We start from the raw sequence: 24,798 nt of genomic DNA on the forward strand, positions 1-24,798 counted from the left end.
ACTTTTTTTTTTTTTTTTTCCTTGAGACGGAGTCTCGCTCTGTCACTCAGGCTGGAGTGCAGTGGTGCAATCTCGGCTCACTGCAAGCTCTACCTCCCAGGTTCACACCATTCTCCTGCCTCAGCCTCCCTACTAGCTGGGACTACAGGCACTCGCCACCATGCCCGGCTAATATTTTTGTATTTTTAGTAGAGACGGGGTTTCACCATTTAGCCAGGATGGTCTCCATCTCCTGACCTCATGATCTGCCCGCCTTGGCCTCCCAAAGTGCTGGGATTACAGGCGTGAGCCACTGCACCCAGGCCAATGCGTGGCACTCTTATTAGCTGTACACACAGAGTGGGGGCAAATTAAGATATTAGCTTCATGAGAGATATTTAGTGAGGAAGGCTCACCAAGAGAGAAGGTCTTGATTACTTTCAGCTTGTTTTTATTGGCAAATGTCTGAAAGATATTCAAAGGTAGGCTCTAATACACCTACAGAAAAGCCAGGGTACAAAGGGCAGACGGAAACTATAATGCCTTTTCTCCTGCCATGAACCTAGCTCAAGCAATAAAGGGTGGCACTTGTGACATAAGGGAGCTTGGAAAGATAGGGAGTCACTAGATATTGTGCCAAAACAGCTTCCACACCCCAACCAATGTTAGCCATAGAGAGGCAGGATGCTTTCCTTTGGGGGCCATCAACTAGTGTGATATTCTATAATCCATTCCCCTTCTATGTATGTCCTCTCCTAAATAAATCCATCATTTCAAAGGGAAATGACAAAGACTGCCAGTTCTTTTTAAAAGATTTGTTGTTTGGGCTTTTGTTTGTTTGTTTTATTACTGATCTACTCATCTACAAAAGTTGTCTGCAGTTTCAACTGTATTTTAGAAATCTTGCCCTCTTGGCTGGGCACCATGGGTCATGCCTGTAATCCCAGCACTTTGGGAGGCTGAGGCAGGTGGATCACGAGGTCAGGAGTTCGAGACCAGCCTGGCCAACATAGTGAAACTCCATCTCTACTAAAAATACAAAAAATTAGCCAGGCATGGTGGCAGGCGCCTGTAATCCCAGCTACTCGGGAGGCTGAGGCAGGAGAATTGCTTGAACCTGGGAGGCGGAGGTTGCAGTGAGCCAAGATCACACCATTGCACTGCAGCCTGGGTGACAGTGCAAGACTCTGTCTCAAAAAAAAAAAAAGAAAGAAAGAAAAAGGAATCGTCCCCTCTTGAAAACCAACTCCCAAACCAAGTCTCAGATTCTTATCACCCACCTGCAAGGCAAACTGCTGAGTATTCACTCCAGATTCAGCCCATTGAGGGTCCTCTGTCAGCACTGGGAGGTTATTGACCAACAAGTTTTCCCAAGCTCTGTGCATGCTAATCTAACCTCATTAAGCCAACGCAAGAAGCTATGTGATTGATTTATCCTGTATAATAAAACCAGGCTATTACTCACGGGGCAACCTGGCACATTATCTGGTCCCTTCTGTAAGTGGTGGCAAACCAGCAATACCATAAACTGCTTTGCTATTTCGGGAGAGATAAATTGCTAATCTGTGGTTGTCATACCATAAATGGATTTTCATTACAGTCTGGGGCAACACTGAACTTCAAGGTCCTGTAATTATAATCCATTGATTTTTTATTGTCACCCACTAAAAGCAAAAGCATAAAATATTATCATTTTAACACCAAGTTCCAGTTGAGTGTGAACGCTGCTGCTGTAAATTACAGGTGGCAACCAACAGATGAAGCCAGTGACTCCCTTCTCCCTCATACCCGGAAACATGCCCAAGAGAAGCCGACACCAGGGATAAATCATTTACAAAGGCATCAAAACAGGCCATCTTTTCCAAGCACAGGAGTCTGCCCTTTCTCTCTCATGGCATTTCTCTCTTTCTACCAAACATCTTAGCTGTTTGCAAGAGATTAAATAGCATACCAGTACAGTCTACAGACTCAGGAGGCAAAATGCTTTATTTTGAATCCTCGATCCTCTTATTCTTAGTTGTATAATCTTGAGCAGCTGTGCCTCGGTTTTCTCCTCTGCGAAATGGGTAAGTTAATGAAAGTACTTACCTACCTTGCAGTGTTATTATGATGACTAAAAGAGTTAATTCATGTCAAGCACTTAAAACTGTACCTGCACAGAGAAAGCATTCAATGCATGTCATGTATCATTCTTATTACCATTATGATTACCACATGAAAGAAACTATGAGTGGCTGTCACTCCTTGCCTTCTAGACTATAAGTCACTTTTTAGGAGGCAACTTGTTTTAGACATCTTTTAAAATATATATTTAGATATTTAGACTCTGAACTTATTAAAGGCAAATTCTGGGATTTACTAAACTTGACGTCCCATGGGCCCAGCAGCAATGCCTGTGGCGCTCACACCTAACTGGACCCTGGTGTTAAAGGTATGTTTTATGCTTCTGCTTTTAGACAGAGATATACTCTCTCTATATATATTTCTTTTATATTTATGTGTGTATATAGATATATATATATCTATATATATAGATATATATAGATATATATAGATATATATAGATATATATGCATATATATGTATATAGACATATATACATATATCTCTATATATACATGTATATATGTATATCTATAGATATACATATATATATAGAGAGAGAGATAGTATTAAACAACTATTGAGTGAATAGAAGCTGGAAGTAATTTCCCACTTAGGAAGAAGACATTTTGACTATGAGACTAAGCCCCTAAGTGAACTGTGATTCCCACACAGGGTTACTGTAGAAAGGATTTCCACATTAAATAGAAGGTTGAACCAGAGGACATTTAATAACTTTTATCAGTCAAGACTATGAGATTCAATGACTCCATGACACTTGCAATTTCAGCTTCAGATTTCAGCCACTTTAAGGGAAAAAGAGACACATAGAAATCTTGACCCTGGGACTTGCAGCCCCACAGTGGCACTTCTCCAAGAAATGGATGGTTTTCACCTGTGGTAAATAAAATAAATATGAAGGTTTTTAACAATAGGAAAAAAGAAGGATCATCTAGCAGTAATTATAACCTAGACGGCCGAAGACTTATCTCTAAAAGGACCCAAAGCCATGAACGTCCTCCTCATGTATAAAAAAAAGGCCTTTATGCCCTCTATTCTCATAATTGAAAGAGGTAGACAACAGGAGGGGGGCAAAATATGGCCTTCCAGATGTGTCAGGGTTGTGATAAGTCATGTTTAAACTTTACCCAAAGTGAAATAAAGTGTCAACAGAAACTCCTGTCCAAACTCTCTGATCAGGTCAGGCAAACAACCAATCGAAAAAAAATCAATCAAATGTGAAAGGTGGCCCACAGGGGTGGGAATGCTTCACTCTGGGATTCCCATAGAAGCCAGGTCTATTTAGCAACATGTTTCTTGCCAGCTGCTGCTTCTCCTTGTGGTCCTGAAACAGCCAGAAGCACACCAGAGGGTGTCCTTTCATGAGCTGGCTTGACCTTGAGCGGGCTGAGAAGTTGGTGACCTTTGCCAATGCCATGAGGAAGGAAGGATTCTGGGACGGATGGGCTCAAAACAGGTTGTCTGATCAGTCCCAGGGTCAGTGCTTTGAGAAGAGAGATGGCCTACACTCCTAAGAGGAATGGGAAATTGAGCCTTGATCTGGAATTCTGTAAATGCTCAAGGAAGTTAGTTCTTGAGGGTGAAAGAGGAGAGCAAAAATGTCTAAGTACACCTGGCAGAGTGAGAGCAATGTGCCTCCACGTGGCCCGTCCAGTTGGAAATAGACTGCATTTCCCCAGGGGTAAGGAGTCGGCAAGGATCAGACAGAAGCTTGAAGCCCAGCCAAATAGATTAGTGTTTAGGACACGGTTACAACTGCAAGAAGGAGGTAAAGTATACATAAATCAGAAATGGGAGAAAGGATCAATCTCATGAACTGAATAAATATGGCAGAATTAAATGTGTTTTGTGGACAGGAAGGTGTTTGGATCTTACCTTCCACAACAAATCAAATTCTAGACCCCTAGTGCAGACGGAACTCTTAAAGCATCACTATTCTAGCCGGGTACGCCCAGGAACCAAACGGGCTGATGGTTTCAGCTGGATAAGACTGGAAGACAGCAAGGACTTGACATTGGAAATGTACTCACAGACCCTCCTACCTGGGATAACTGACTTTAGAGCACACCTTCATTCCTACCCTTCTATATTTTAACATGGGACTGAGACTGGGACAGAGGTTAACGAGGCATCTCAAGCCACTCAAGAATTAGATCCACGTAACTGCATTTGATGAGGAAGTAAAAATTACTACAAACAACAAAAAAGTGTATATACATTAACCAAGTAGCTATAATTCTAGGGTCTTATTTTTAAGGAAAAAAAAATGCATTAAAGGTAGAAAAGGAGAAACGTAGGTGGAGAGAGAGGAAGAAAGTTGGATACGAAGGCATTTTGAACATCTACCACTATTACATTAGGAACTTCACATGAACCATTTTATTTCCCTCTCACAAAACCTATGAGATTGAGACAATGCTGCTTATTATGGCATTGTTAATAACAGTGAAAAATTGAAAACAGCCTTCTTGTATACTGCTAAGAGAGTAAGCATTATGCTGCACCCTCATAATGTTTTACCACAGAGCCTTTAAAACTGTTTATAAAGAATTCTGTCCTGATAGGCAATGTTTATAGTATAATGGTAGTAGAAGTACACAAAATTGGTTATGCAATAGAATTACCAAAATAATTATATATTTTACTTGTTTATATGTATGTATGTATGCAATATAGCTGTATCTTAATGTATCTACATGTTTATTAAAAAATTAGTGTGATAAATGGGTGGTGGGATCATGAATTATATTTATTTTCTTTCTTACTCTTTTCTATGCTTTCCGAAATTTTTACAATTAATGTAATTACTTTTATAATAAGACAATGAAAATCTTTAATAGAAATAGCTTATTTACCATTTGCTTTTAGTGCTAATATCTGAACATACAGTACTTTGCTAAAACACCATCATCAAAGGAATTGACCGGGCTATATTTGTCAAACAATGACAAACTACAGTCAATTGGAAAACACCTAAAATATGTCAATAAATGCTCTGCTGCTATCAGCTTTGCAATATACTTTATCTAGTCTCATAAAAAAAGCAACATCACGAGGCGTGTGACCCAAACAAATATATATTCAATGTGTTTCTAGCCTGAAAATAACACGCCCTGATAATGTCCTCCATTGCTATTGAGACTACTTTGCAACTAGAAACATTTGCTTAGAAAGTGGTTAAAATCATACATGTGTTATTGTTATTCCCACTTTTTAAAAATCTAAATAGTAAGTTGTAGTTTGTAACATGTTTTATTAATCAATGCCAATCCCAAGATAATAAGCCTAAGATAAAGAGTGTCATAAACATTTCAATAAGAACATATGGTGGGGGAAATTGACAGGGCGAGGCCTTTGAAGGGCAGTTTTCTTACTCTAAAGCAAGGTCATAAAAGGTGTTGGAAGATGAAAATAGACTGGGCAGGACCCAGTGGTCCATCACTGAGCGTGGCAGGCAGGGAATGGCTTCCTTCCCTCTGCCAAACTCTACAGCCCACCTGTGCCCTCATCAATGGCCTAGGACTCAAGTTAGAGAGGGCCGAAAAGTACTAATGAGACAAACAGGAAGGCAAATCATATTTAATGCCAGGAGACATAACTGATTTGCAGTTTAGCAGCTATAAACATGACTATTCCCAGATAGTCCAGATGGGAGACTTTTCATTATATTCAAGAGTTTAGATTTAGGCAAATAGGGCTGTGTTATCTAGAGGACTCTATCTTGTTAAATATTCAAGTGTGTTTCCAAGGAAGATTATACAATATCTTGCTTGGGATATTACCATGGATAAGGCAGATATTAAGAGTAAATGATTGCCTACACACAACCATTTGAAAAGCAGTAAAAGACCTGCAACCAAAAGTGTTTTCTTCCTTAAAGCATTATGATACCTAGAGTTTCACCACTGAAAAATTGAGCTAGGCACTATTTTTTTTTCAAGAACCCCATTTAAAAAGGCTAATAGAGGCTGGGCACAGTGACTCACGCCTGTAATCCCAGCTCTTTGGGAGGCCGAGGTGGGCAGATCACGAGGTCAGGAGATCGAGACCATCCTGGCTAACACAGTGAAACCCCGTCTCTACTAAAAATACAAAAAATTAGCCAGGCATGGTGGCGGGCGCCTGTAGTCCCAGCTACTTGGGAGGCTGAGGCAGGAGAACGGCGTGACCCCGAGAGGCGGAGCTTGCAGTGAGCCGAGATCGCGCCACTGCACTCCAGCCTGGGCGACTGAGTGAGACTCCATCTCAAAAAAAAAAAAAAAAAAAAAATGCTAATAGAGTTGCTAGTGGTAACACAATGCAATGAGTTGCTGACATCTGGCCATGCAACAACAAATTAGCATGTGTTCCTCCATAGATGCAGAGATCTGAAATAGCCAGAACACTGCTCAGAGAAAAGGGGAAAGTCTCCAGAAGAAAAGAAGGCACCAAAAAATCTACAAATGCTGGAAGGAGAAGTAGTCCATGGGAAGCAATGTTGAAAACTACGTAATCCTCAGTCTCCCCTTGGGTGACTCCTGCGTTTGGTGCTTCAAGGCAGGAGGCATGAAATAGTCATGAACATTCCCTTCAGATCCAGAGTTTCTGCATCCAGTTTTACATCCATTGCAAGTCTCTTAGTGACCTCCTTTCCATTTCTCACACTGTGAATGGACACGACCCACCAGAAGGGGAGACAGACATCTTTTGAAGCCAATCTTGATAAAGGAGGTACTTCCTTTTTACCCCATAGTCAGCCAATTTGTTGCCTATAAGCTAAAAACCAAATCTAAATACTGAATTTGAAACTTAGCACAATGACCACCACCATCTGAGCTCTCTGGAACTTCCAGGTGCTTAACAGCGTTTCTCAAACACAGCACTACTGACTTTTGGAACGAGTTAATCCCTTGTTGTGGGGCAAAGGGCTGACAGCTTTCCTGCACAGTGTAGGGATTTTAGTGGCATTCCCGGCCTCTACTCCCTGGGTTTTCCCCAGATGAGAACCACTGCACCAAATGAACAGAAATCTTTATTCTCAAGAAATGCAGGCTACATAAGTGCAGTCTCATCTCATTCAACGCTTTGTGCCAAAGTTCCCCACTGGACTTGCAGCATGATTATAAACTCAGGGGTAACAGCAATGGATGTCTCTTCCAGGTCTATGCAAAAGCTTAAACAATAAAAAGACAATTCCCATGACTAGAAGAGACCTTCCCAAGAAGACCATTGGCCTATATGTCCAAAAGCCGTTGGGTTCTCTGCATGTGTGGTCCTAATTAGATCTGGGTAGCATTTGCAATGGAGGCATCTACATCTTTGTCTAATTGCCTATAGTATGGGGAATTATCATCTCCATAGGGGACATCTCAGTTGACTCACAGCAGAATCACCATAAACATCTCTATGATTCCCCATGGTATACTGTCACTCTGATCCCTGGCTGGGTTTGAGAACATATAAAAGATAGTACAAAGACTCTCTGTCCCATCCTGGTACCATCTTGCAGTGGCTTGTCTGGAGTTAGAACCTACCTATCTCTTGTCTTCAGAGTTGATGAGGTACCTTGGAATCAAAGACCATAAAAGTCAAAGCTGGAAGGAACATAAAAGACCACCCAACCAGCCTCTCATTTCATAGCGAAATTGGAAAGGGTTATCAGCTAAAAATGGACTGATCTAGTTCATAGCACTAAGGAAAAAACAGCCTCAAAGCAAGCAGAAACCTCAAACCAATGACAGTCAATCCTGCTTGGGTGGCTCTAGCTCTTTGCGGGAAAGCAGTAAAGCCCTCAAACATTTTTTTTTCTTTTAATATTTTTAACTTGAAAAGCTAAACATGTTCTATAGATCATTTTTGAAACTCCAAATGTTTAGAATGGCAAGCTTTTTTTAATTTTCATTCTGAAAGCACTAGACAGACTGGTAGAACCAGGGGAGGCAAAGGTGGATTATTTTTTAAGCCATTCAGTTATCCCCACTTCCTCCGATCCTTTCCCCTCCCCACACCATCCCCTGCTGTCATTTATCAAGACTGCCCCAATCCTGTGGAATTCCACTCATTCTTCATCAGGGCTTTGACCTCCTCCAATCAAACAAGCAAGGTACATTCTGGGAGAGCGCTAATGCCAGGGTATCGGGGGTGCAGAGGAGGAAACAATCGATGCTCCAGGACTTTCCCACGCTTAGTGAAATCAATTTTATCGGTGTTTGGACACTGGGTGTCAAGGCTGGTCAGATGGAAGCCAAAGGTTCTGTAGGGGAGGGGACTGACAGAGGCTGCTGCTGAGGCTTCAGTCATGGGACAGCTTCCTGGAAGGGACTCGTTCCCTCAAGTCCAGCTCATTCAGAGGGACATGAGGATCACCCTCCGCTAACACAGATGCTGAGGGTCCCTCCCTCTCTCTAAGATGTGAAAACGACCCCAAGCAAAGTTCCCAATGTACCCTCTCTGCACCTCAGAAAGCCACAAGGAAATATGGATTGGTTCCAGAAAAAGGCAGGTACCACAGGCACTGGGCCCTGCCTTCATGAGTGCATCGAAACTGTTCATGCAGCTGCCTTCTCTCAATTATCCAAGAGCTGTTAGTCTTCATGGGGTCTTGTCCAAATCTTCTGCCTTTTCTCTTCCTTTGGCTGTTCCCTGGGATCGTGATGATTGTTGCTCTCATCCGAGGTGAGCAGAAGGTGAAATTCAAACCGGTCAGGCTGCTGCCTGATAGAATGTTCGGAAAGAGAAGGCAGGTGAAGCTGCTGCCTCAGTGGAGACCCTGACCTTCTACCTGCTGTCCCTCCCACTTTCTCAAGGGCACCAGTCTATGCTACACCTCTGGGCTGTGTTCACGTTGCTTCATCGTTCCATAGCCCTTTGTCCCCTGACTCTTGCCATCTACTGAACATTCCCCCTGATAACAGGACTCAGCTCATGCTCCTGGGTGAAGCTGTCCCTAATGTGCACTAGTAAGTTGCCTCTCCCTCAACTCTGTTCCCATTCTGCCAGAAATAAAGTGACTATAATTTTCAGTTAATGTTTGAGCTCCCTTGAAGGCAGATTCATCTTTACCTGATTCATCTTCACGTTCCCTGGCCCCAGCACAATGGGTAGTATTTACTAGACGTTCTATAATTATTCGATGAGCACATTAATCTGTAGATTTGCATAATCAAGATTCTTTCTACTCCTTATAATTCCAGAAACTGGGGCCTTAAGTGGGTGCAAATGTTTGTCTAAACCAATACATTGATTTCTATAAAAGAAAATGCTGGTGTGGTCCTTCAGATATTCTGCCAGGTGCCTCCCCATCTAATCCCTGACCGTAGCCTCAGCCCAACTGCTCTGAAGCTTCTAGTACCTGCATGGCTGGACAAGGGACACTGGCATCACCACCCACAACCCTGCATGCTGCAATCTTCTTCCCACACCAACCCCACTCTCTCTGCCCCAAGCAAAAGGACTATGCAAATGAGAGAAGGCCTAGGATCTCAAGTCTCAGTGACTCACCTGCCAGCTCTAGGCATACATATACGACCTGTAGACTTCATACTAAATCATCCTCTTCATGATACCAAATATCCTTATGGATGACTGGTACATCCTCTGGTAATCCAAAAGTGTCCTACATACCTGTGTGATGTAGTAAGCTACTGTCTCCCAGCTCCCAAACCTCCAACACCTGCTCTGGGACGCTAAAAGGGACTCTGCAAATCATGTTTTTCCTTTGCTAGTTGCTTCTAATAGATAGATTCTGGCAATAGGGGGCAGTAGAGGGAGACTGGAATCAGGAGACGGCAGAATGCATCTCCCCACTTTTTTACTTGCTGCTCCCACCAGTGCTACCTAGCAGCAATACTTCATCCTTACAGCAGTAGTTGGATACAGTCCCTATCTCCTAGAGTCAGCCTCAAAGTGCTTTCTCAGAAGTGCAAACTCTAGGAAGTCAGTATTGCTCCTTCCTCAGATGTTTGAATTCCAGCTCTATAAGATCCCTCCTTTAATCTCCTGACATGCCATCAGCAGCCATACAGGGCCTTCCCCTCAGAGATTGGACTTCAACTCCTCAAGGCCCTTCCTCTGATCCTTTAGGTTACAATAGACCTAATCTTTTCCCTTATTCCCCAGCCCTGGTGGGGGTAGCTTCTTCCTGCAGTTACCATCTCTGTGTTTTCTCATTGTTCCCATTTCGTTACTTCAGCCTTCCAAAAAGGCTGAAATATATATAACCAACTTCCTAAATTAAATCCCCTCTGTTGAAACACCTAATGTGCTTTCTGTATTCCTGCATGCACCTTAACTAACACAATATCCCAAAATTCTTTCTGGTTGTTACCTACAGGAGAAATCTGAAAATCAACTCAACGTAATGCTTAGGAAACAACAGGTGCTGGAGAGGATTTGGAGAAGTAGGAACACTTTTACACTGTTGGTGGGACTGTAAACTAGTTGAACCATTGTGGAAGACAGTGTGGCGATTCCTCAAGGATCTAGAACTAGAAATATCATTTGACCCAGCCATCCCATTACTGGGTATATACCCAAAGGATTATAAATCATGCTGCTATAAAGACATGTGCACATGTATGTTTATTGCAGCACTATTCACAATAGCAAAGACTTGGAACCAACCCAAATGTCCATCAATGACAGACTGGATTAAGAAAATGTGGCACATATACACCATGGAATACTATGCAGCCATAAAAAAGAATGAGTTCATGTCCTTTGTAGGGACACGGATGAAGTTGGAAACCATCATTCTGAGCAAACTATCACAAGGACAGAAAACCAAACACCGCATGTTCTCACTCATAGGTGGGAATTGAACAGTGAGATCACTTGGACACAGGATGGGGAACATCACACACTGGGACCTGTCATGGGGTGGGGGGAAGGGGGGAGGGATAGCATTGGGAGATATACCTAATGTAAATGACAAGTTAATGGGTGCAGCACACCAACATGGCACATGTATACATACGTGACAAACCTGCACATTGTGCCCATGTACCCTAGAACTTAAAGTATAATAAAAAATAATAATAAACAGAATGGCAACAGAGTTTAATTCACATATTTCACCATGGTTTTGACACTAGTGAAATACTAGTATCAAGTATATGTTGGACAAGTATCAAAGTATACTTGTCCAAAGTTATTTGGACAAGCCTAAAACCTCCTTGAGTTTCTAGTCTTGAAACCATAGTGGGAACAGATAACCGCAGCTTCTTGCTCTGTCTTTAAAATGCAGCAAAAAGACAGTCCATGTAAAAGAGCTTTAAGGTCTATGTTAGAAAAGCACCATCAGCAATACATAACTACTTTGACTAACAACAGGCTGCAAAGACACTCCCTAGTTTTGGCCTCAGTAGGCTCTGCAATACAGTGTTTTCACCGATGCCAACCACACAGGAAATATTTCAGAGCTGCTGCTTTGTGAAAGGTTCACACCTTGATGGGAAGAGGTTTAAATCTCCCATTTCCTGTATTGATAAGAGCATGATCACCTATTTTCAAAATAAGGTTCATTCTCAATGTTGCAATACCAGGTAGGCCATCCTCTCTGCTGGGAGAAGTACTTGTTGGAGGGTGTCAGTTTTGAGAAAAGGATGAGAAGCAGAGGGGAGGGAAACAGTGGAGTAAGGATAGGAAGAATTTTTTTTCATGTTTGGAGCTATGCCAAGGTGTTAAATTCCCATTAAGAATGGCTAGATCTGGAAGAAACTTGATGGATTAGTGGAAAGTGGAGGTGGGGGGAGAAGGCGGCACCATCAGTTGCTGAAATTGGCCCCAGACAGGTTTCCTCATTGTTCTGCCAATTGGTTTTGCAATAAATTGGAGGAAATTTGGCGAGATATTCAACCAGGGCATGGACAGTGTACTGGGACCAAAATAAACAACAGTGAATAACTTGGCAATTTTTCATGGGATATTTCAGAAGTGAGTTATGAGACACCACGTTGTGAGTTATTTCTTATAAGTTTACATAGTGAGAATTAAAATAAGGTGATAGATGACAAGTTTTGCTCTTAAAATTTGGGAGGCAAATACCAAATACGAAATCCAGTTATGAAACATACAATGACCTGGATAAGAAAAACAGAATAAGGTCAGATATCTGAGATGACATAGCATAGAGTCAACATATTGAACTCAAAGAATTTACCCCAGAAACTCCACATACAGAAACTACCCAGAATATCTACTAACTGAGGATATTTTTTTCTAGAAAAAGATATTCCTGATATGCAGCCATTGTTATGTTTTCTGGAATGAGTATCTATGAATTAACAGAGATTTTTAATAATTTGTTTACTGTGAACTCTTTTGGAAATTTGGTGAAGTCTATGGACTTCTTTTTAGAATTACATGTGTAAATGCATAACTTGAAACACACCGAATTACAAAATAAATTATATGGCAATGCAGTTGCGATCTAAAAATATTTAGGAAATAAAATTGTGAAACATAACATGTATGCTTCTTTATTAATGCATCCAATAACAAGAGCTGAAGGTGGGTCTACTAACTACCATAATTTTGAAGCAGTGAGGAGCATTGATGATATCTTGAGATTTTTACAACACTACAATGTGATATAAAAAATCTATGACTTTTGTTGTATCAGATAAAGCCTTAGTTATGACCAATACTATTGTGTCTTATCACATACACTTGTAAGGGAAAAATATACTACATTTCAAATAGAGGTTAGAAAAAATAAAGGTAATGTTTTCTTAATCTAACTTAAGGATTCCAAGAATTCTATTCATAGATCTTGTTTGTAGGGACCTATGGACACTGAGCTAAGGATTCATGGACAACTCTTAGACCTAAATAGTCACATGATTTTTAAATACTCTTTGTTTTCTATTTTCCCAAAAGATTTACTCTATTCATTCCAAACAAATGGTTTCCTTCTAACGTAAAACAGGTAAGACCACACCCTTATTAAAGGGTGTGAAAAATGTTAGGCTATCTTACAGAACAAAATTTAAAAGTCTCTTAAACTTAATGCTTATTATTAAGTGAAAGAAAATCTGAAATGCTGTATGCTATATGAATCCAACTATATGACTCCTGAAGAAAAGCAAAACATTGGAGACAATAAATAAATGAGTGGTTGCCAGAAGTTGGGGGGAGAGAGGCATGGATAGGTGAAGCAGGGGGATTTTTAGGGCAGTGAAACCACTCTGTATGGTATTATAATGGTGGATACGTGTCATTATACATTGGTGCAAACCCATAGAATATATAACACCCAGAGTGAACCCTAATGGAAACTATGGGCTCTGGGTGATAATGATGTGTCAATGTAGGCCCATTGGTTGCAAGGAATGTACCACTCTATGGGGTGTGTTAATAGTGGAGGAGGCTGTGCATGTGTGTGGGGGCAGGGGGCTACAAGAGTTACAAAAAGTATAATAACTGTACCTTTTGCTCGATTTTGCTGTGAACCTAAAACTGCTCTTAAAAAAGAAAAATACAGCCTAATTGTTTTTCTTTAAAAAGAAAACAATTAAAAAGAAAAACAAAGTCTCCTCTTCCCACATTCTCCAGTTTCCATAAGGAAGGGAGAACAGCACCCTCATGGGCTAAGCACGACTGCAGCCATGTGCCCGAGAGGGAGGTGGGATGTAATCGGTAGAAAATTGGAGGGCGTTGATTCCGCCATGTCCTCCCCATTAGATCTGCGTCTATCAGAAACTTTTTATGTCTTGTTCCTAGTCAACAGGGGGTTTGTTCACATAGCTCCTACCCCTATTTTGTTCTCACTTTACAGAAATGTTCCACCCCAAAGCAGCAATGGTACCTGAACCACCTCAGTCCCTGGTGGACACTATTTTTCATACACACCTTGAGGAATGTCCTGGAGGAATCGCTTGGCCATCAGCAGACTAGAAATGCTCATGGTAACTTGTGGATTTCTCCTTTAGCTCCTTTGGGGGATGTTACGGATATCATGCCTCCATGGCCAGACTGTTAGGGAAGTTTAAAATCAGAGGTGGTTACCAGGGAGTGGGTACCTGGAGCAACCTAGAAGCAAGGGGCTCAGACCTGTCACACACAGTCAGGAACTCCATCAGCAGCTGATGTTGGCAAGGCCCTGAGACCTTTCCAAAATACCAAAAAGCAAATTCATCTCTTCCAAATGAGCTTCCGTAAACTCGGTTATTAGAGCCTGACCAGTTCAGATGGCTGGGTTCAGGGAAATGAAAACCATTTTTCTTGTGACCAACTCAGAGTTTCCAGTCTAACAACCACAGCAAGTGGCTGGATCTCTTTTCTACTCAAGTTCACAAAAAGGCAACGGGTCCTCAGAGGGTTGAGCATGTCTGCATTTTCGTAAGAGGAGATAAAACAGAGGTAATGTGCAGTAATGAAAATCCTTTGGGGGCACTGGGAACTCAGATCACTTAATTTCTATGTGCAGGTCCTGACTTCTCTGCACTTTGACTTTTCTATCTGTAAAACACACCTAGCGAACTTGACTTCTAAGCGTGTGATGTGATGTGGCTAAGGAAGTCCCAACACAGCTGGGAATTGTTCATCCCTTGAGATTATTCACTCACGTTGCTCCCTGTGTCTCTTACTTTCCTTCTCTACACATCTATGCATTGCCAACTTAGCATACTTGCAAACAGCTATAAAAACTGAATCTGGGTCTCTCAGGTCCTTCCACAACTTTTTAGATATAGAAATACTGAAACAACCAATGCCTGGAAACTAATATATCAACGTCAAGAATGGATTGAAGAGTGTGTGTGTGTGTGTGTGTACATGCATATATGCACATTTTCCAAATCACTTTATTTCTTGACAATGGCTACAAGAGTTACCCAAAGTATAATCACTTCTTTTTTGGTTAATTACATTATGCCTTACTAAAGACAAAAAAAAATCTGAAGACTAAATCTTACCCATATTTGTTTTTTTCTCAATCAATGTCACCAAGTGTATCAATGGATTGTTTTTGGCTGCAAGACACAAAACACCCAGTTAAAAGGGGTTTACACAGTAAGGACACACCAGTAAGTGAGGAAGCAGGTGGCTTCAGGAAGGGTTAATTCAGCAGCTCAATAATTGGTCTCTCTCAGAGTCTCCTGGCTTTCCCTGATGGTTGCAATTTGTCTCAGCATTAGGCATTACTTCTTACATAGCTAGTCAAGGCAAAAAGGAAAGGCCAATTTTGATGAACTGTTTTATGCAATATTTTCCAAGAGCGCCCAGCAAATTCCTACTGTCTTTCTCGTATGCCAAGTCTAGGATGCCCACCTCTAAGCCAATCGCTGGCCAAGGGATGTTCAAGAGTGTTATGATTGGCTCAGGTCAATCAAGTTCCCTCCCTTAGGATCCTCCTGGTCCACCTGCCTTGACACATTGCTGTTTAAACCTCGACCCAATCAAGGTTCTGCTAGGAAGGGAATAGCAGGGACTGGACACTGGGTAGATAATCAATAGTTGCCTAGTTACAATACTTTCTTCATTGCTTAAATATGTCTGTTTGAACACAAACTGTACAAACATTCTTAACTGAATAACAGATTACACAGTTGTCTGCAATTGGAACAGAAATCTACTGTCTACATGACAGAGGTCTGGAAGTCCTTTTCATAAATTAAATTCAAACAAATTTTCTAGTTTCCAACTTTTTTTTTTTTTTTTTTTTTTTTTTTGAGACGGAGTCTCGCTCTGTCGCCCAGGCTGGAGTGCAGTGGCCGGATCTCAGCTCACGGCAAGCTCCGCCTCCCGGGTTTACGCCATTCTCCCGCCTCAGCCTCCCGAGTAGCTGGGACTACAGGCGCCCGCCACCTCGCCCGGCTAGTTTTTCGTATTTTCAGTAGAGATGGGGTTTCACCGTGTTAGCCAGGATGGTCTCGATCTCCTGACCTCATGATCCGCCCGTCTCGGCCTCCCAAAGTGCTGGGATTACAGGCTTGAGCCACCGCGCCCGGCCTAGTTTCCAACTTTTAAAAAACTTTATCTAGGCTATTAAAATCCTAACATTCTTACAAAGCTAATCTTTCCTCCAAGGGTCTCTCTGTTTTAGTGGTTGTAAGACTGAACTGCCAATCAAAGATGTAAATATATATCAATAAGTATTAATAACTAAAGCTGATCATCTTTCATCACTTCTGTTTTTATCAGACAAAAGAAATCAAATAAATCAAACATTGCTGAGATTGGAATGAAGCTCACAATGAAGTGGTGTGTGTACACATATGTGTGTGTGTGTGTGTGTGGTATTAGTCATCAACTACCCATGCTGACCTGTTTCCAATATGGCTTGTTGATATGATTATTTGAATAAAGCTATATATTTCAAGTCCACTTAGGAAACCAATCAGCAATAGCCCTGAATTCAGTAATAGCTTAGATATTTTCACAAGGACCAGGCCAAGTGTGTAGTCAGCCACGTTTAGCTTTACGCTGACATTGGAATCAATGTCCGAAAAGGGGAAAGCAAAGATAGTCAGAGAAAACAACTCCAGAGTCAAAGGAGGATTCATGCCAGCTGAAAACACACTTGTAAAGAAAATGAATGTCTCTTTTTCTGCTCTTTTAACCCCTTACAGAACTCTCTCAATCAGCATCCTCCGCTCTCCAGCCCGCAATGTTTTCATCTTGCCTCCCAGTGAGCTAGGGCTTCCCTCCTAAATGGGCAACTAGCATCGCAACCTTCCTCCTCCCCTCCCCACCAAAGCTTACCTATCCTGTGTCCTGTTCCAAGATGACCCTGCTTGAAGTGATGGAAGTGAATCCTAAAGATGAAATTAAATGTCACTGTGCTCATGGGCAGTAACGGTTTGGGAACAAGACTTGCAATGGAGCAGTTGCTTACAGGTCATGCCCAAAAGGAGAAATTCCTCCTGCAGCTCGCAGGCCTCTCAGAGAGGGAGGGAGGTAGAGAGCTCTATTTGGGACAGGAGAGGTGTCTCCCAGATCAGACCAAGGTGGTGGCCTTCAGTTCCACTTAGGTTTCTGGACAGCTCTGATGACAAGGACAGAGGTTTGGTCACATGGAGGTCTTGAGCCCAAGTCTCTCCACTTCCAACATGCACAAGTCACAGACACAGCCCTCAGAACCTCTACAGCAAAAGGCTGAGTCCAGCCCAGACTCCGCAAATTCCCTCTTCCCTCGCAGGCCAAATAAGAACTAATTTTAAACCACCACAACCCAGCTTGGGGAAAAGGCCCAGGAAAGCTCTGCAACGGAATAGACAAAACTGTGCACTCCACCCAAGCTGTTTACCTGTCCACTGAGCCTTTCAGGGACTAAACACTGGTCTGGGGTTTGGGACGTCGTCCATTCTACCCTGAAATTCCCTTTTCAGGTTAGGATTAGGAAATCCATCCCTACACCGGTCCCCGCCTAGCCAGAAGCTCCTGCCTTTGTCCTCTTTTTGGTTTTCATTAAGAATTCAAGTCTGGATTCCTCTAACAGAAGAGCTAAAGAAAGGGTCCTGCTAAAATTTGTCTATACTGTATACATGCTTAAGCTAGAGACTTCTGAATCAGTCAGAGTTCTCCAGAGAAAGACAACCAAGAGCAGATTTTATATATATCATATATATATTATATATATAAAATTCATATCATTAAGAAAAAACCAATAATTTATAATTTGCTATATAACATAATATGGAATATATAACAATATGGAATATACATATGTTATATAGCAAATTATAAATTATAAATACATGTATTTATTATGATACATATCAAATTATAATTATAATTTAAGTATTTATACATAAATTTACATGTATTTATAATTTATAATTGGACATATAACATAATATAGAATAAAATATATAATGTAATATAAATTTTATTAGAAATAGCATATAATTATTATATTATATAAAGGTAACATGATTGTGTGATATAATATAGTTTATATAAAATAATACAATAACTTATAATATAAAATACAAATATTTATTAGCTTATTTACTTTCAGGAATTAGCTCATGCAGTTGTCAGGGCTAGAAAGTCTAAAATTCACAGGGCAGGCTGGTAGGCTGGAAATTCCCATGTGAGTTGAGGCTGCAGTCTTAAGGCAGAATTCCTTCTCCAAGTTTTTGGTCCCAAGGCCTTCCAATTGATTGGATGAGGACCACCCACATTATCCACGGTAATCCTCTTTACTTAAAGTCAACAGGTTGTAAATGTTAACATCCACAAAATACCTCCTTAGCAACACTTAGATTATTGTTTGATTAAATGACTGGATAGTGCAGCCTGTCCAAATGGACACATCAACTTAACCATCACAGCTTCCAATGGCTTTCCTGGTATCTGAATCTCTATGAAATTCTTGTATGATGGAAGCTTTGGGGTTATTCAAACCTCTTAGGCTATAGAAAGCCACAGACTTAGTGGATCTGGGATACACGGTGTAACTCCACCCCAGGTCAGGCAGTGCCACCCCAGAAACAGAGCTCTCAGTACCCAAATAAAGTAACAATAAAACTCTCAGGCTCAATGCTTATTACGGGTTAAGCAATTTGCTAAACGTGGCGGCAGCAGCATTCGACAGAAGCTACTTCACTGAAATCAGTCCCTCACGTTCTTCCTTTAGAGATGAGGAAAATCTGAGGCTCAGAAAAGTTCTGTCACTTGTCTAAGGTCACACAGTGTTTTCAAGTGGAGGATTAAGATTTGAACCCGACTGTTCTAACGGCTCAGGCCTGCGCCATGTCCTGGAGAAAAATGTTATCTCTGAGTCTAAAACTGGATAGAAAAGGAATGTCTTCATTCTTCCCTTCCACCTTCCTTCCCTGTCTTCTTTCCCTCCTTTCTTCCCACCTACCTCCCTACAACTGTTACAAACGTCTACACTGGGCACAGCCCTGAGTTCCCAAGTTAGCAGCTGGGGAGAGGGGGTGGTAATAGGGAGGGGAGGACACAGTTGAGATGCCGAGTGTTTTCAGCTAGCAACTAATCAGGGTAAAGCAGGAAGAGAAGTTTTGAGTTGCAAAACGTGTTTTTGCCAAAACTAAAAATTTGGCCCTGAAATGTTAAAATGTTACCTCTGGCCAAAGATGCCCTGGAAACATCTACCTTTACTCACACTCGCACTTACCCTGATGACATTTTGATGCAAACTTTCTCTGACTCCCAGACTAGAAGAGGCCGAAGGATGCTACCCAAATCAGTCCCTGTCTTCAAGCAAAAGTGCTCACTGCATTTCAGATCTTCTCAGAGGAAGAGTCCAGCCTCACCTAAGACACTCACCTGCACAGTAAATGACACGTGACATTGTCATGGCAGCTTTCGTCCTGACCCAGCCTTACATAGGACTGACAAATCCACTGCGTGCTCACTATTGGGTCATGCGACATTTGGAATCGGACACCTGACAACACTGCCCTACAGAAAGGCTAATGGAAACAGAGGCTGCAGCCATGGCCCAGGAAGGATGGTCTTTCGCACACCTGGTCTTTCGCCTCTGCCACAACTTCTTCCTCCAAGGAAATCAACACAAATGAAAACTGGCTGATGCTCTGGTCCACCAGAGGCTGAAGAAGAAAACCGCAAAATGGAGACTGCCCAATTCTAATTTAATTCAGAAGAACAAACAGAGCATCACTCAGCAGACTTCAAATCCCCAGTCAGAAGATTTTGTCCGTGAAGTAAATTGTTTCATGGGCCATCTACCCCACCTACTCCTTCTTGCCACAGCAAGGAGGTGAAAATAGCTCTTGAAGCCATGGTGAGTGACATTCTCGTGACTACATTGTTGTCAGTGTTGATCTTGTACTTTTAAAAAATGTCAAGTCAAATACACAATAGGAAAAATTTATTTACAAAGTAGCTACAGTACTGCTATGTGAGGCTCGCATTCTCTCTCTCTGCTGGTGTCACTCAAGACCCTGCTCAAATGCCGCTTCCTCAGAGAAGCCTTTCCTGGCCACCCAACACTCACTTTCCCTCGAGATCTGCTTTATTTTCTTTGTGACATCAAACTGTATGTTTGTTTGTTTCCTTACGATGTGTCCCCACGACTGGAATGTAACCTCTATGCAGATAGGGGCATTAATTTAATCACAGCTGTATTCTCAGCATTTAGAACGATATCTAGTACATAGGAGGGGCCCGGTAAATATTTGTTGAATGAATGTATCAATGGACGGGTCCAAGAATCAGTCATTTAAAAGACCCCGATGAAAATGAGCCGCCTTGGGGTTTGATATTTGAAGTTTCTCTTATTGGAGAGCTAGTCTGAAAATTCTTGACCACAGTTTCAAATCCCAAGTGTTATGATCACACTGGTGTCAGGGAAGCTCTGACTTGGCTGGTCAGCAAACCAGCTGTGGAATTTTTCTACTTGTCACACGGACAAAAATGTCCTTGAAGAGGTATCTAGTGGAAAGTTTGAGATCAAGTGCTGAAAATCAGATGGCCCAGGTCCCAGTCCTGGATCTGGCACTTCCTAGATGAGTCTTGAAATACTGATTCAACATTCCAGTGTTTTAGTTTCCTTGTCTATGAAACAGGGATGATACCCATTGTATCTACTTCACAGGGTTTCATGTAAGGAAAAATAAGCACATACATGTAAGTCACATTTACTGGTACTTAAGGGAGAGCTCAATAAAGTGCTAGTTATTGTTAATATTATAATTTTGAAAAACTAACAGAAACACATTATTTAATCTAGGACTAGTGCTTGGGCAAGGCAAGTGAAGCACCTAGAAGGCAAAATGTTAAGGGGTGGCTCACTCTCAGGTGCTGACCGTGCCCCTGTATGACTCTGAGAATCATTACATTTTGAGTGCTAGGTACACCACACACCTCACCCCAGCCCCAGCTCTTCAAAGAAAAGACGAGCAAGAAATAAAACAATGTGGTACAAAAAACGTTCAATGCAGTTGGTCTCGTGGTTTAACGATGTTTACAGAAAACACCTGACTCCGGTGAAATATAATTCACGAGAAGAACCAGAGCTCATACAACCGCAGGACCACAGTCGTGTTTTGGTGAATGTATTCCTAGAGGTCTCTGGATGAAATCCTTTCTGATAATGAGAACAGTGGTTCTCAGGGCCAACCTTCAGACTTGCTTGAGGCTCCTAAGGCTTCCACCCAATATGTCTGTAGGCAGGTCCACACACACATTATGCAAAGAGAGATTTCTGAGATGCACCCATAAAGACAAAATTTTATCATTAGGAAAAAAGTGCATTTGTAAATGTCATAACAATAAAATTATGCTCCAAGACTTTGGACAAGATCAAAGTAGTATGAGGAAGGGGCTACAGGAAGAACCTCAAAATCATCAGATGCCCAACTTGTCCAAACACAATATAAGGAAAATGACTAGTATGGTTTATTCCTATATATCATTGTATTAGTCTCTTTCCACGCTGCTGATAAAGACATACCTGAGACCGGGCAATTTACAAAAGAAAGAGCTTTAATTGGACTTATAGTTTCACGTGGCTGGGGAAGCTTCACAATCATGGCAGAAGGCAGGGAGGAGCAAATCACATCTTACATGGATGACAGCAGGCAAAGAGAGAGCACTTGTTCAGGAAAACTCCCCTTATAATAACCATCAGATCTTTTGAGACTTAATCACTATCATGAGAACAGCATGGGAAAGACCTGCCCCCATGATTCAATTACCTCCCACTCAGTCCCTCCCACAACATGTGGGAATTCAAGATGAGATTTGGGTGGGGACACAGCCAAACCATATCAATCATGATGTAGTTCCTGCCATGTCATGTGGATAAACCAACCCTGCTCTCTCTAACCACACAGCTGATTGCTTTATGGAATGGCTGAGAAGTCACAGAACCAGATACAAAGAAGGCTATTTCTAGGATATGCTATCCTAAATTTTGCCCACCAACGTTGTCCGTGTAGAATGGTGGCCAATAAGCCCAATTTCCTCTCTTTCAGGAAATATGAATATTAAGCAAACCAAGACAAGATTGATCTCTAAAGTCCAGTTCTCTATGAAGGTTGCTATGCCTCACAGTCCTGGGGCTACTAGGATCCAGAGAGATAGCATCCCTTTCTCCCCCTCAGCATGTACCAATCTTGCAATAAATCCCCATTACAGAAAGTAAACTGAGTGGAGGTCCTCTTTGCAGAGCCTGACATAAGGTTTCATATTTATCCATAATCTCCAAATGTACTAATAAATTTTAGTAATAATACAATTATCAAACTAAAAAGAGAAAATGAAAAAAAAGGCGAGGACCAGGCATAGTGGCTCACTCCTGTAATCCCAGCACTTTGGGAAGCTGAGGCGGGAGGATTGCTTGAGCCCAGGACCAGTCTGGGCAGCCTGCTAAGACACTGTCTCATAAAAAAAAATACAGAAATTAACCAGGTGTGGTGGTGAGTGCCTGTGGTCCCAGCTACTTGGGAGGCTGAGGTGGGAGGATCACTTGAGCCTGAGAGGTTGAGGCAGCAGTGAGTTATGATTGCAGCACTGCACTCCACAGAGTGAAACACTGTTAAAAAAAAAAAAAAAAGGCTAAAATGCCAAGAACAAAGTGTCTGTCTCATCATGTTCTTCCGGCATAGATTACTGATTTTTACAGAGTTAATGAAAATATCCACAGTGATATTCACGGTGCCTCCACATTTTAAATTATTTCTCCACTGTGCTTGTAAGAAAACTGAAGCTCGGATCTATAGTTTGTTATTATAATCAATATTTTAGTGACCAACTTCCAAATATGCCATTTTGGCTGCTGAACCATTTAACTAAGTCAAAGGTGACACAACACATTCGGCCATCTTTATTTCTTCTCTTTCTCTCTTTGGCCAAAAGGTGGTAGTAGCTAATCAACTGATCGACTGCCTTTCAAAAATGGAGGTCAAAATGTTCACATCCAGGTTCCAGATGTCCTGGTTAAACAGCTGGGAGTGGAATTTGACTCCCATGGAAAGAGTTTAAGCCATGATTTAGTCATTGACCTCCAATGTTTGCTCTGACTTCTTACAGGGGAGTTCGAAGTGGAACTGTGAAGTTTCCCAAGCTCCGTGCAGGTCACTGAAGTCCACCCTGCAAACAGCAAGTCCTTCACCTTCTGAAGACCTGTCAGCAAGGAACGAATTTCTTGTCTCTGCTTCCTGGCACAGTCATTACCTGTGATCTTCCATCCCGATTGGTTGACCCTAGCAACTGAGTCCCATGAAATATGTATTTAGTGGACTGAATGAATTGGACAATTGAATCAGAAAAAGCAACAAGAACTCCCAAGGTTAAAACAAGTCCAGGACTACACTCCTCTCTTCCTGCCTCTCCACATTGAACTGCAGTTTCTAGAGAGGACTGAGCAAAGAGACGCTGGTGTCTTTGACTTCAGGGAAGAGCAATGTCAAGGAGAGAGGTCAGCAGATTTTTTAAAATTTCTATTCACCTGTCACTGTCTAGACTGCCGTCGCGGTGGGTGAAGACAACATTTAGGGATTCTAGTGCTAGTAGGATAGAAACAACATTTCTATTTTGTTATTAAGTAAAGAAATACTACTCTTTATCAACCTTCTCCTTCCTGGTGTGCAGAATGACTTACAGCTAAGGTAAATGGTCTCTCAGGAACTCATAGTACTGCCCACTTCCAGGTAGCTTCAGCTGGGCATTCAGCAGAACACAGCATAAGGGCTAACAGCGAGCAGAAAGCCCCCAAACTCAGCACCTGTCTTTTTAGTATCTCATAGAGAAAAATTAATGCAGGAAGCATACCTCTGGACTGAAAGTGGGGAAAGCATGCACTCTTCTCAGGTTAGGGCCAGGATGCAGCAACAGCTATGGTTGGCTGGACTACTCGACACCGAAGAAGAAAATGCCATATGCTTTCAAGGAGCCTTCTGGAGTACTGAACTAGGACATAAAAATATTCAACTGCTCTTGCCATTTGAATGGGGAAATATATGGTCCTAGGTCTGCAGCAAGAGAAGTGGTGCATTCCACCCAGCATTCTCATTCTAAAATGCAAATTGGATCATGTCTGTCTTCAGCTTCATGGTTTTCATTGGTTTTGGATGAACTGCAAAGTCTTTAACATTGCAGAGAAGGCTTTTTCTGGTGTGGCCCCGGCCTCTTTCCCCAGGTTTATCTCTCACTCCATCCCATACCTGCACTGGCCTTCTGTTTTCCAACTATCTTATTGACCTGCCTTTCCCAGAATCCACAATGTTTTCTCTTATACCTGGATTTTACACACGCTATTCCCTCTACCTGGAACATATTTTCCCCACCCATCTGGCTAACTTTTACTGGACTAAAAAGCATATGACAGAAAACACACAGTACCAGCCGTCAGCTGACAGTTTTTGCATTATATTAATATTTTCTTTCTCTGAAGCTCCAGAGACCAAAACAACAAATCAAGCAATCCCAGATGGTACATAATTTTTCACCAATAAATGTTAAATATAGTTCACATATGCTTTTATATATATATATATATATATATTTTTTTTTTTTTTTTTTTTTTTTTTTTGAGACGGACTCTCGCTCTGTCACCCAGGCTGGAGTGCAGTGCCCGGATCTCAGCTCACTGCAAGCTCCGCCTCCCGGGTTTACGCCATTCTCCTACCTCAGCCTCCCGAGTAGCTGGGACTACAGGCGCCCGCCACCTCACCCGGCTAGTTTTTTGTATTTTTTAGTAGAGACGGGGTTTCACCGGGTTAGCCAGGATGGTCTCGATCTCCTGACCTCGTGATCCACCCGTCTCAGCCTCCCAAAGTG

Source organism: Theropithecus gelada, chromosome 16 (assembly GCF_003255815.1).
Source record: "Theropithecus gelada isolate Dixy chromosome 16, Tgel_1.0, whole genome shotgun sequence".
NCBI lineage: Eukaryota > Metazoa > Chordata > Mammalia > Primates > Cercopithecidae > Theropithecus > Theropithecus gelada.